Genomic DNA, 13336 nt, shown 5'->3' with positions numbered 1-13336 from the left:
GATCAAACCTGCAAACTTGATGTATTGAGATGACACTCTAATCAAATGAGCCAGGGCCACAAGTCCCAATTTTTAATGTGGAAGTAGGGGCAGGTCCTCTCTTGGCTTAGAAGGAAGAAATGAAAAGAATACAAGGGAAAGGAGCCAGCTGGGGTAACAGAGTCAGCCAGTGATAAATTATCTATATCCCATAGTAACAATACAAAACAAGAACAGCAGGATCTATATGTAACTATGGCCAGTGATCTGGAAACCCCTTCCCCCTTGTTTACCCCACCAAAACTTTCCCTCCCCTCTCCTTGAGTCCTGGGAAGCCTTAAACAAAGAAATCACATGCCCATTGCTTAGATACTGTAAAAGCATATAACCTATAAGAAAATCAACTTTGGGGAGCCCGTGTTTTGGAGCTACAAGCCCCCCATTCTCCTTCCTTTATTGAGTTATCTCAGTGTCTATCCTCCATCGGGTCGCTTCCTGCAACATTAATAACAGCTTTTGAGAGCTTGTTTGGAAGTTCTAGAAGGGGAATAGTTGTCTGCTCCATTGGGGAAGGTCATCCTCTTCAACCAAGGTTGCAGCTTCAGGACGGACACACGTGGAGTGGGCAGAAGTAAGGGGACACTTGCCTAGCTAGCCAGATCAGACAAATCAACCGGGAAGACAAATGTGGTAACAAATGTTGCAGCCAGAACTCCCTCACATCCTAATAACAGCTTTTGAATTTTTTGCATAATACGACTCAAGTTACTCCTTCCTGTTTATGGATATTTTTGCAATTTACATAAAATTATTAGTCACTAATCACAGGAATTTCATTTTAACTAAATTGTAGTAATAGTTGACATGGCACTTCAGAATTGAGAGCTGCACTGAACAAGCATGAGTGAAGAGCACAAGATCAGTATTCACCCAAGTTCTAGTTGAATATGCTGTTGACCCACTGGTTTAAAGATCAACCAAACCCACTGTTTCACCACAATGTACGTTCTGATAACCATTCCTGCAAGTGATAAAATGCGGCCAACATTTTACATAAACATTTTACATAACACATAAGATTTCAGTTCTTGGTAATTATCTGTGAACATTGCCAAAACACCGTCTCTTAAAAGCCACCTAAAAATGTAAACATCTATTCTGAATACAAATTGCTTTTTAAAGAGGAAAACAGATAAAAACATTTATAATACAATGATCATACTGGCTCAAAGGGTATTTTAGTTCACCTATATGTATTCCTCATACATATAATGCCCTTGTACACATGAGACCTATAAGCAGTTGCTCAGTTTGCTTTACAGTAGATCTGAACTCAATCAAATGTATGATTTTCTTTAGGTTTAACTTATTCAAATTTAATTTTGGTTTAATTAAGTTTTGTGATATCTTATATTGTTGCTCAAAATTTCCTAATACAGAATTAGAAACAATGATCATGTTTTACTGGTTGCTAGATGATAATACTAACAGTTAACACTTATTGAATGCTTACTTTGTGCTAGTAACTGCTTTCTATATATCAAATCATTTAATCTGCACAACAACCCTATCAGGTGTATAATACTACCACCATTTTACAGATAGGGAAACTGAGGTACAGAAAAGTTCAGAAACTTTCCCAATGTCACACACGTAAGTGGAGAAATTTAGGAATCATACCCAGGTAGTCTGTCTGCAGAGTTCCACACCTTTAATTACTATGTTATACTTCTTTTCACAATATTTAAAAGATATAGAAAATTATTATGAATAAAAAAACTCACTATTAAAAATTATCAGTAAGAGTTAACAGTTAAGCAATATTAGTATCAATACAACTTATCATAAGTTGATATTTCACAACTATTTCAAAGTTTCATGGCCATGATTAAGAGTTTTGAAGTAGGACAGACCTGTCTCTGAATCTTGGTTGTGCCCTTTACGAGCTGTGTGACTTTGGACAAGTTTCGTAACTTCACCAAGCCTCAGTTTCCTCATCTGTAAAATGAGAATAATAAACATCTCACAAAATTGTTGTTAGTAACAGAATTATTGCTACATTACAATGATATGGTAACTCTAAACAAAATACAGGACACAAGATAAAAAGGAGGTTCTCATACTTCCCCAGAAAACAGGACTTTATTATAAATACTGTATATACATAGAGAAAGAGACAAGATGTTTGTTCACACCAACTCCCTCAAATCCCATTCCACACATATCCTTATAAGACAAGTAGTATTCAAGGGGCCCAAAATAGGAAAAGCTATGTCAAGAAGGAGTAATTCCTGGCATTGGTAAAAAGCAATTTTTATAAGAGAAAAACAAATAAATAGACATGCCATCAAAGTAGGGCAGAATTATCGTTACCACTGAAGAGTGATCATGTCCAATCATACCAGCATTTTACTAGACAAAACAAATTAAACAGTCACTATTGCTGTCTTTAGAATCTCAATTTCAAAATAAATAAACACATTTCTTTTTTAAATTTATTTTTATTTTTTATTTTTTAAGTCAGTGAGAGGAGGGGAGGCAGAGACAGACTACCACATGCACCCTGATCAGGATCCACCCAGCAAGCCCACTAGGGGGCGATTTTCCGCCCATCTGGCACTTGCTCTGTTGCCCAGTAACCAAGTTATTTTAGTGCCTCAGGAGAGGCCATGGAGCCATCCTCCGTGCAGGGGCCAACTTGCTCCAATTGAATCATGGCTGCAGGAGGGGAAGAGATGGGGAAGGGGAAGAACAGGGAGAAGGAAGAGGGAAGAGGGGAGAAAGGAGAGAGAAGGAAGAAGGGAGAGGGGAGAGGGAAAGCAGCGAGAGGTGGAACAGTGGAGAAGCAGATGGGCACTTCTCCTGTGTGCCCTGACTGGCAATCAAACCTGGGACATCCACACGCTGGGCTGACGCTCTACCACTGAGCAAACCAGCCAGGGCTACAATATTTCTACCAATGCCTGTATTTATCAGTAATATACCTATTTGTGACAAGGTTAAGTATTTCTTCGAAGGGGATGAATTTAGCAATACACTATAAAAAATCTTTTTAAAAAAAGAAAAACTATTTTACAAAAGTCCTATACGATAGTTTTGTTAAATGGTTCATTAAGCCTGGCCTGTGGTGGCGCAGTGGATAGAGTGTCAATCTGGAATGCTGAGGTCACAGGTTTGACCTGTGGCTTGCCTGGTCAAGCACATATGACAAGCAATCAATGAACAGCTAAAGTGAAGCAACTATGAGTTGATACTTCTCACTCCCCACCCCTCTCTCCTCTCTCTGTAAAATCAATAAATAAAATCTTTTTTAAAAAATGGCTCATTAATACTATTATCAAGGTGAGTTTTTATGAATGTCACCAGTCCATATAATAATGAATTACATTAATTATTAAAATGACTTATTACATAAGAATTATTAAAATGTCTATGTGTTTACTGTAGCTCATGGGATATTGCAAATATTTGGGCTTCTATTCCTAATAAGATGAATGTCACTAGAGGTTTCTGAGCAGAGGAATAATGAGATTTACACTTTTAAAGAATCACTTTAGCTACTGTGTTGTAAACAGATCATGAAGCTAGAACCAATAGGAGGCTATTCAGCTACTGTAGGTGAGAGGTGACAGGGGCTTGAACCAGTGACAGCTGTGGCTATGGAGTAGTGAGATTGGTCCACTTTTTATCTGTGCCCCCAGCAACAGTAGTGATCACATCTGCAGCAGAGTTGCAGTAGAAATCACCGTATGAATAAATTTACAATAACCCACTGTTATTTTTCAGGACCTTCCCAAACTGGGAGGATTTTGGATATATCTTAAGAGGAGAGCTGACAGGCCCTGGCCAGATAGCTCACTTGGTTAGAGCACTGTCCTGAAGCGGAAATGTTGCTGGTTCGTTCCCCTGTCAGGGTACATACAGGAACAGCTCGATGTGTCTTTCTTTCTTTCCCTTCCTCTCTCACTGAAATCAATAAATAAAAATTTTAAAAAAGAGTAGAGCTGACAGGATTTTGTTAATAAATTGGACATGCACAGAGAAAATGAGGAGGGAAAGATGATCTTATTTTTATTTTTTATATAGAGACAGAGAGAGAGAGTCAGAGAGAGGGATAGATAGGGACAGACAGACAGGAATGGAGATGAGAAACATCAATCATCAGTTTTTCACTGCAACACCTTATTTGTTCATTGATTGCTTTCTCATATGTGCCTTGACTGTGGGCCTTCAGCAGACTGAGTAACCCCTTGCTCAAGCCAGCGACCTTGGGTCCAAGCTGGTGAGCTTTGCTCAAAGTAGATGAGCCCGCGCTCAAGCTGGTGACCTCGGGGTCTTGATCCTGGGTCCACCGCATCCCAGTCCGATGCTCTATCCACTGCGCCACTGCCTGGTCAGGCGGGAAAGATGATCTTAAAGCTGCTGGAGGAGCAATCAGAACAATGGAATTGCCATTTACCAAGATGAAGAGGACAGAAGGTGCAGTAGGTTGAAGCGGAGCAAATCAGGAGTTTGATTGTTCAGTCTGATAAAATGTAAACATTTATGAAAGATATAGCTATATGTCTAACCTTTTTAAATGGCTAGCTCCAAGTCTAACACACATATTATCTTCACCATTAAACAGTCCAAATCTCCAAGTCTGAATGTAATATCTCCTCCATTTGAATCACTACTTTTTTTTCACTTATAACATTTATTACTTTTTATGTACTATAACTATTGGAGTATATCATGTCTCATAGAACTTAGGCACCTTGAGAGTAGAGTTCACGGTTTATAATTGTGTAACAGTAAAGAAAGCAACCATTTATTGAGTACATTTACCAATTAGCTTATTTAATCCTACCTGATCACTTCTTTTTTTTTAAGATTTTTTTTATTGATTTTAGAGATAGAAGAGAGAGGGAGAGAAAGAGAAAGAGAGAGAGAGAGAGAGAGAGAAAGGTGGGAGGAGAAGAGGGAAGTATCAACTCATACTTGCTTCTCACATGTGCCTTGACTGAGCAAGCCCAGGGTTTTGAAGTAGTGGCCTCAGCATTCCAGGCCAATGCTCTATCCACTTTGCCACCACAGGTCAGGCATTGATCACTCCTATTATGAGCAATTAACACACGAGAAAATTCAGGTTCAGAGACATTAAGTAACTGATGCAAAATTACACAGCTATTAAATAGGCTGACATTTAAACCAGGTTGGTCTGAACCAAAAGTCAATGTTCCATGTTGTCACTGATTAACCTCAGTCCTAATTTAAAGTCTTGCCTACAAAAGGCACCTAATATATTTGTACTAAATAAATAACTATGTAGATAAAAATAATAATAATTCTTTCTTGAGACAGAAGGTGTATTAGAGTCAGACCAATGATCTAATCAGAATTGGAAGAAATAGAAAAAAATGATAAGAAAGTCCTTATTAAGGCTTACAAAGTTTAGCGTAATTTAGCCAATGACTTCAGGCCATCCATACTGGCGTACTTGGATGCCTCAAACCTTCCATGCTTCTTTTTACCTCAAAGTCACTAATCCATAGTTCTAAGAACCTCTCACTTTTCCCTAAATTAATTCCATTCATCCTTCAGAGCTCTGCTCAAATATCACTTCTTCAAGGTAGTTGTCCTTTACCAGGTGGTTCCTCTCACCTGAACTAATCTCTATAAAAAGTTCGTATCTTCTACTGTACTTCTTTACTGATCATAATATAAATAAATACATACTTAATACCTCTCTTCTCTACAAGAATACAAGCTACATGAGGGCAGGAGCCTCATATGTCAAGGTCACTGCAATAATTCACACAGGTTTAAAATTGCTTATAATATTGCTTATTATAAATTATTAATATTTAATAAATAATTCAATAATAAGTAAAGACAGCGGTTACAAACTATTGCCAAGTAGACTGTAGCAGACCAATTCTCCTGGCAAGAAAAAATATAAAAACTGGATTTAAAAACAAAATAAATCAATAAACAAAGAAGGCAGCCAGGATGTGAGAAGCCAAAATACCCAAAGGAAAAGGGAATGCAGAGTTAAGACTGGCGATCTCTACATCGTCTTCCTTCTGAGGTGACTATCTGCAGACCAGAGCTTGTGGCAGCCTCACAGGGCTGCAAGAGACAGAAATTAGAGTTCAGGGTTTATCGTGACAGGCAGGATTTGAGGGACTAGGATTCCAAGGAAAAGGCAACCACAGAAAAGTTGAGTCTGGATGTTCAGTATTGTTTTTGCCTCCAGGGTATTTACTGAATCTAACCTGCATGGGGGTAAGGGGCCAATGGCTAAGCAAAGTGCTTATTTTAAAGCAAAATAGGTAAGCAGAACTTTCAGTAGCCTCACAGTGCTGGAAAAAGATAAATTATAGTTCAGGGCCTGCAAAGAAGGAGCGGCTCTGGCAAACACCCCGGATTCCATCTGATACCTCTGAAAGACAACACTCTCGGAGTAAGGGGAAACTAGATTTAACTCAACCCTTAAGAAGCCTAAAACAAAGACTTAAGTCATCTCAAGCCTGTATTAGATCAAGGTCATCTGCTCCTACTTTTACCTACCATCAGAAGAAAATTAAATCCTCTCTAGAGAAAAATATCATCAAGACCCTCTATAATTTCTTATACACAATGTCTGACATTGATTTTTTAAATTACCAGGAATGCTATGAAACAGGACAAAATGACTAAAACCAAGGAAAAAAGTAGGCAATAGAAAAAGACCAAAAAGGGAATGAGATATTGTAATTATCAGACACAAGCTTTAAAATAACTGTGATTAATATGTTCAGGAAAACAGATGACAAGATGAGAATTTCACCAGGGAGCTGAAATCTATAAAAACAAATGAAAAATAATTAAACTGATATTCTAAAATTAAAAAAATATAATATGAAATTAATAAACAGATCCTTGTAACAGCACATTGGACACTAAATAAACTACAAAACAGGTCAACAGAAATTACCCAGAGGAAGGACAGAGAAGGGAAAAGATAGAAGATACAGAAAAGCACATGAGACATATGGGTTTGCAGAGGAAGACCGAACACACGGATATCTAGAATCCCAGAGAAAGCAAGCGAAAGAGCAGGGCAGAACCAACATCAGAATATCCCAAACTTCACAAAAGATACCAGCCACAGATTCAAGAGGGCCTATGACACTTAAGGGTCTTAAAACACAAAGAAAACCACTGAGAAGCCTTATTGAAAGCTGAGGAAAATCAAAGACATTGCTTCTCTAAAAAAAAAACAATGAAGTTGGAAGACAATGGGATAATGAAAGAAAATTTAAAAATGCTTTCAGACAAAAAGTATCAGTAGACTCACACTTAATAAAAGGAGTTACTTACAAAGAAAATAATTTCAGATGAAAGTGTAACGTAAGAGTCAAGAATACTATATAGAAAGAGGAAATATGTGAGTAAAATTAAATAACTAAAACAATAAAATTAAAACAAGCAAAGAATAAAAGGGGAATGATAAATGAAATGAAAGGGCTGTAAAGGTGCTTGTATTATCCAGAAAGTAACAGCAATAATCTATGTACAATAATGGCCATCCTTCTCATTTCTTATTCACACTCCTTTACTTTGCTACTCCTCCTATTAAGAGGTGGAATCTATTTCTATCTTTTGAAGTTGGGTTTGGCCATGTGACTTGCTTTAGCCAATAGGGCATTAGTAAATGTTTGCAGAGACTAGAGGTATCTGTCTTTTCTTGATATTCTTAGAACTTTAAGCTATCAGGTAAATGAGTCTGTCTGCTGGAAAGAACACATGGAAAATAAACTCCTCACCCCTAACCTGGTCAAAAGCCTGCCAAACCAGCAATCATGTGAGTGAGGTTCTTCTATACCATCCAGCCTTAGTCAAACCACTATCACACCACAGAGATCAATATAGCCCATGCCAAACTGCCAATCCACATACTCATGAATTATTAAGGTATTTATTTATTTATTATTATTATTTTTTACAGAGGCAGAAAGAGAGAGAGAGAGGGATGATAGACAGGGACAGACAGGAACGGAGAGATGAGAAGCATCAATTATTAGTTTTTAGTTGCACATTGCGACATCTTAGTTGTTCATTGATTGCTTTCTCATATGTGCCTTGACCACAGGCCTTCAGCAGACTGAGTAACCCCTTGCTCGAGTCAGCAACCTTGGGTCCAAGCTGGTGAGCTTTTTGCTCAAACCAGATGAGCCCGAGCTCAAGCTAGTGACCTCAGGGTCTCGAACCTGGGTCCTCGGCATCCCAGTCCGACGCTCTATCCACTGCGCCACCACCTGGAAAGGCTTCAGGTATTTATTTTAAGCCACTATGCTTTTTATGAAAAAAAACTAGCTGATACAGAACTAATATATGTAAGTAGATCCAGTGGTTCTCAAACAAGGTTGACTTTGCTCCCCAGGAGTCACATAGCAATGTCTGGAGACATTTTTGGTTGTCATAACTGGGTTGATACTACTGGCATCTAGTGAGTAAAGAGGCCAGGGATGCTGCTAAATATCATACAAGGCCTCCACAACAAAAAATTATCCAGCCTGACCTGGATAATCCTAGGCTTGCCTGGTCAAGGCATATACGAGAAGCAACTACTATGAGTTGATGCTTTTCACCACACCCTCCAAACATCTTTTTCTCTTTCTCCTCTCTCTAAAATCAATAAATAAAATCTCTTAAAAAAATTACCCAGCCGGAAATGTCAACAGTGCCAATGTTGGGAAACTCTGAAGTAATGCACAATAGAATGAGGAAACCTTTAGAACAACCCTATTCAAAAGAACTTTCTGCAATGATGAAAATGTTCAATATCTGTAGCCACTAGCCACAGTGGGTTAGTAAGCACTTGAAATTTGGTTAGTTTGACAGAAGAACTAGAGTTGGGTTTTTGTTGTTGTTGTTGTTGTTTTTTTGTATTTTTCTGAAGTTGGAAACGGGGAGGCAGTCAGACTCCCGCATGCACCCGACCAGGATCCACATGCTGGGCCAACACTCTACCGCTGAGCCAACTGGCCAGGGCCAGATCTATATACTCTGATTGATCAATATCACCCTGTTAAACTTAATTTCCTAGCTCTGGCCAGTTACCTCAGCAGTAGAACATTGGCATGGAGTGTGGAAGTCCTGGGTTCGATTCCCGGCTAGGGCACACAGGAGAAGCACCCATCTGCTTCTCTACCCCTCTCCCTTCTCTTCTCTCTCTCTCTCTCTTCCCCTCCGCAGCCATGGCTCAAAATGGTTTGACAAGTTGGCCCCAGGCGCTGAGGATGGCTCCGTGGCCTCACCTCAGGCGCTAAAATAGCTTAGTTGCTCAGCAACAGAACAGCAACCCCAGATGGGCAGCGCATCACCCAGTAGGGTCTTGCTAGGTAGATCCGGTCGGGACACATGCAGGAGTCTGTCTCTGGCACCCTGCCCCTTACTTAATAAAAAATAATAATTTTTTTAAATAAAAATTTAAAAAATGTTTAAAGTGATTTAAGAACTGCTGCATTTTAGAGGCCTTCAAATTGTACCAAATGAATAGTTTTTAATCAAATCACTTTAGGAAATGAAATAGTCCTTTACTGTATTACTTACTCTCCTGCAGCAGGCCGCTACCCTTTCTTACCCGCTTCGCTACCCCCACTCCGTCCATCCACAAGAGAAGGGAGAAGTTGATCCAATGCTGGTACAATTCCACAGACTATTTTTTTTAACCTATCAGCATTAAGTAGGTCAGTTTTCTGCTCTAGTGGGTGTTTTGGCAATAAGTTTTCTTATTAGACTACAGTGGCTACTCTGCCTGGTAAGCACATACCACAAAATAAAAAAGACTGAATAACTCTCCTGAGGGAAGAACAGGCTGCCTGATATCTAGAAGAAAATCCCGAGTCTTAACTAAATACTACCAGGAAATTCTGATAGAAAACAAAACAAAACAAATAAAGAAGATTCCAATTCAAAATTTGTTCTATATGGTGAAGTCTAGAGATTTTAAAGGTCCTCAGTGTCTAGCAACCCACAAAGATATTGTTGGGACTCTAATATGTGCTCAGCCCAATTCCAATCACTGAGATTATAAATTAAAAATAAAAAAGTAATAAAAAAGACACACTCTATCAAATGTTTTATTAAGAATTATAATAGAGCCTGACCAGGCAGTGGCACAAGTGGATAGAGTGTTGGCCTGGGACGCTGAGCACCAAGGACCCAGGTTCAAAACCCCAAGGTCACCAGCTTGAGCGTGGGATCATAAACATGACCTCATGGTCACTGACTTGAGCCCAAAGGTCACTGGCTTAAAGCCCAAGGTCTCTGGCTTGACCAACGGGTCACTGGCTCGGCTGGATCCCCCTGTCAAGGCACACATGAGAAGCAATCAATGAACAACTAATACTGTTCTTATGTCATGGGTACAGAAATACAGTGTGTCCATAAAGTCATGGTGCACTTTTGACCGGTCACAGGAAAGCAACAAAAGACGATAGAAATGTGAAATCTGCACCAAATAAAAGAAAAACCCTCCTAGTTTCTGTAGGATGATGTGGCAGCATGTGTGCATGCGCAGATGATGATGTAACACTGTGTATACAGTGGAGCAGCCCATGGCCATGCCAGTCAAGATGTGGACGGTACAGAGGAAAGTTCAGTGTGTTCTATGGCTCGCTAAATTCGAATCCGTGACCAAACTGCAACATGAATATCAGCGCGTTTATAATGAAGCGCCACCACATAGGAATAACATTACCCAGTGGGATAAGCAGTTGAAGGAAACCGGCAGTTCGGTGGAGAAATCCCATTCTGGTAGGCCATCAGTCAGTGACAAGTCTGTAGAGGCTATACAGGATAGCTACCTAAGGAGCCCTAAAAAATCTGTGCGTGAGCCCACATTGAACTGCACTGAATAGGTATGAAACTGGGAGAGTTTTCCTTTTATTTCCTGAAGTTGGAAATGGGGAGGCAGTCAGACAGACTCCCGCATGTGCCCGACTGGGATCCACCCAGCATGCCCACCGGGAGGCGATGCCCTGCCCATCTGGGGCGTCATTCTGTTGCGACCAGAGCCACTCTAGCGCCTGAGGCAGAGGCCATAGAGCCATCCTCAGCGCCCAGGCCAACTTTGCTCCGGTGGAGCCTTGGCTGCGGGAGGGGAAGAGAGAGACAGAGAGGAAGGAGAGGGGGAGGGGTGGAGAAGCAGATGGGCGCTTCTCCTGTGTACCCTGGCCGGGAATCAAACCCAGGACTCCTACGCGCCAGGCCAATGCTCTACCACTGAGCCAACCAGCCAGGGCCTGAGAGTTTTCCTTTTATTTGGTGCAGATTTCACATTTCTATCGTCTTTTGTTGCTTTCCTGTGACTAGTCAAAAGTGCACCATGACTTTACGGACATACTGTACATACATAATGAAAATAACTTTAAAATCATATGATTAGTCATTGTTTAAGATGGAACCATAGGCCCTGGCCAGTTGGCTCAGCGGCAGAGCATCGGCCTGGCGTGTGGAAGTCCCAAGTTCAATTCCCAGCTAGGGCACACAGGAGAAGTGTCCATCTGCTTCTCTACCCTTCCCTCTCTCCTTTCTCTCTGTCTCTCTCTTCCCCTCCCACAGTCAAGGCTCTCTTGGAGCAAGCTGGCCCGGGCGCTGAGGATGGCCCCATGGCCTCCACCTCAGGCACTAGAATGGCTCCGGTTGCAGTGGAGCGATGCTCCAGATGGGTCAAGCATTGCCCCCTGGTGGGCATCCCAGGTAGATCCTAGTCGGGCGCATGTGGGAGTCTGTCCCTCTGCCTCCCTGCTTCTCACTTCAGAAAAATACAAAAAAAAAAAAAAGCCATAATGTATAAATCTGCTGATTTCCACTAGTACCTTTCCTCTCCAATACACTACTGTAAACTGTATGATCAGAGACACACTGATAATTTGTATCACCTTATTCTATAGGCTTATGTGACAAAAGGCCATCAGAAAAAAAACCTGTTTTATCAACGTATCAACAAAAATGAAAAATAAATGCACCAAAAACCCCTATAACATAACCCACATTATGAAGACATAACATGTAAAGGAAATTTTAAAAACAAAAAAAGGCAAAAAACAATAAGAGATGAGAAAAGAGGAAATATAAATCCATAATAAAAATATTTGACCCAGTAATTCTATTTCTAGGAAATATTACACTAAATATTATACTTGTATTATACTAAAAGCATAGTAGAAAAATATTTATCGTAGCACCATTTATATTAGAAAAAGATTACAAAGAAATATAAAAAAATGGGGACTGGTTTTTTATATATACCTTGCAGAAATTTAAATTAAAAAACAAAACAAGGCCCTGGCCAGTTGGCTCAGCAGTAGAGTGTCAGCCTGGCGTGCGGGGGACCCGGGTTCGATTCCTGGCCAGGGCACATAGGAGAAGCGCCCATTTGCTTCTCCACCCCCACCCCCTCCTTCCTCTCTGTCTCTCTCTTCCCCTCCCGCAGCCAAGGCTCCATTGGAGCAAAGATGGCCCGGGCGCTGGGGATGGCTCCTTGGCCTCTGCCCCAGGCGCTAGAGTGGCTCTGGTTGCGGCAGAGCTACGCCCCGGAGGGGCAGAGCATCGCCCCCTCATGGGCAGAGTGTCACCCCTGGTGGGCGTGCCGGGTGGATCCTGATCGGGTGCATGCGGGAGTCTGTCTGACTATCTCTCCCCGTTTCCCAGCTTCAGAAAAATACAAAAAAAAAAAACAAAAAAAAAACAAAAACAAAACAAAACACCTTTTCCAGCTGTACTTGTTAGGGACCATAATAAAACCACTAATTATTTCTAATGGTGAAGATTCCTTCTCCCTTATGTTTCAGACAACTTTGAATAAGTTATTGTACAATTAAACCATGGCATACAATGTAGCTTTTTAAATTTTATTTATTTATTTATTTTTTGTATTTTTCCAAAGTGAGAAGCAGGGGAGACAGATAGACTCCTGCATGTGTTTGATGGGGATCCACCCGGCATGCCCACCAGGGGGCGATGCTCAGCCCACCTGGGGCATTGCTCCACTGCAACCAGAGCCACTCTAGCACCTGAGGTGGAGGCCATGGAGCCATCCTCAGTGCCTGGCCAACTTTTTTTTTTCCTCCAATTGAGCCTTGTCTGTGGGAATGGAAGAGAGAGACAGAGCGAAAGGAGAGGCGAAGAATGAAGAAGCAGATGGGCGCTTCTCCTGTGTGCCCTGGATGGGAATCAAACCTGGGCTGAAACTTTACCACTGAGCCAACCCGGCCAGGACCTACAATGTAGCTTTTAAGTTTATGAAGTACTAGCTAAAACAAGTCCCTCCTCTGAGAACACAGAATATTGGGATAGAGGGCAAATGTAGTTTGAAAAGAATTCT

The 13336-nt window shown here is 40.8% G+C and overlaps 1 protein-coding gene across 8 annotated transcripts in view; it reads right to left on the bottom strand.

The window, feature by feature from the left end:
* NUMB (NUMB endocytic adaptor protein) overlaps nucleotides 1–13336 on the bottom strand; it is a 177174-nt gene that overhangs the window by 99195 nt on the left and 64643 nt on the right. For 6 of the 8 annotated variants that reach the window (XM_066343080.1, XM_066343086.1, XM_066343084.1 and 3 more), the window contains exon 3: nucleotides 1893–1977. The exons of 1 other annotated variant lie outside the window; for it this stretch is intronic. The gene's annotated coding sequence lies outside the window, so the exon portion shown is untranslated. Of the gene's footprint in view, nucleotides 1–1892; nucleotides 1978–4959; nucleotides 5074–13336 lie in introns of all 8 variants that reach the window. One more of the 8 variants, XM_066343083.1, reaches the window with a different exon arrangement.

This window comes from Saccopteryx leptura, chromosome 6 (genome assembly GCF_036850995.1).
Source record: "Saccopteryx leptura isolate mSacLep1 chromosome 6, mSacLep1_pri_phased_curated, whole genome shotgun sequence".
Classification (NCBI taxonomy): domain Eukaryota; kingdom Metazoa; phylum Chordata; class Mammalia; order Chiroptera; family Emballonuridae; genus Saccopteryx; species Saccopteryx leptura.
The sequence above is the reverse complement of the archived record's forward strand: the minus strand, read 5'-3'. Positions and strand labels throughout refer to the sequence as shown.